The sequence below is a fragment of the Olea europaea genome, chromosome 11, assembly GCF_002742605.1.
Source record: "Olea europaea var. sylvestris chromosome 11, O_europaea_v1, whole genome shotgun sequence".
In the NCBI taxonomy this organism is placed as follows: Eukaryota; Viridiplantae; Streptophyta; class Magnoliopsida; order Lamiales; family Oleaceae; genus Olea; species Olea europaea.
In genome coordinates, this window is record NC_036247.1 from 4830351 (window position 1) to 4830672 (window position 322).

Genomic DNA, 322 nt, shown 5'->3' on the forward strand with positions numbered 1-322 from the left:
CCGGTTAAAAACTGGATCCAAATGAGCAGGGAGGTGCTCACGCTGTCTATAGTGGAGGGGGGATGTACATAGTTTGGAGTCAAAAAATGAGGAAAGGGAAAAAAGGAAGGAATTGAATCCAAAGAATAAAAGAATGAAAAAATGTCCTTTCTGGACATATTTACAGGAGCCAAGGGCTCAATGGCTAGCCCATAGCAGCTAGCAAAGGAACGAGAAATTGATGAAGCACCAAACAATGGAAAATAGGATCTCAACCATAGTTGAGTGAATCAAAGAGGTCCACTGCCAGTGGGAGATGCACCATTCTTCAATTGAGTTTGAA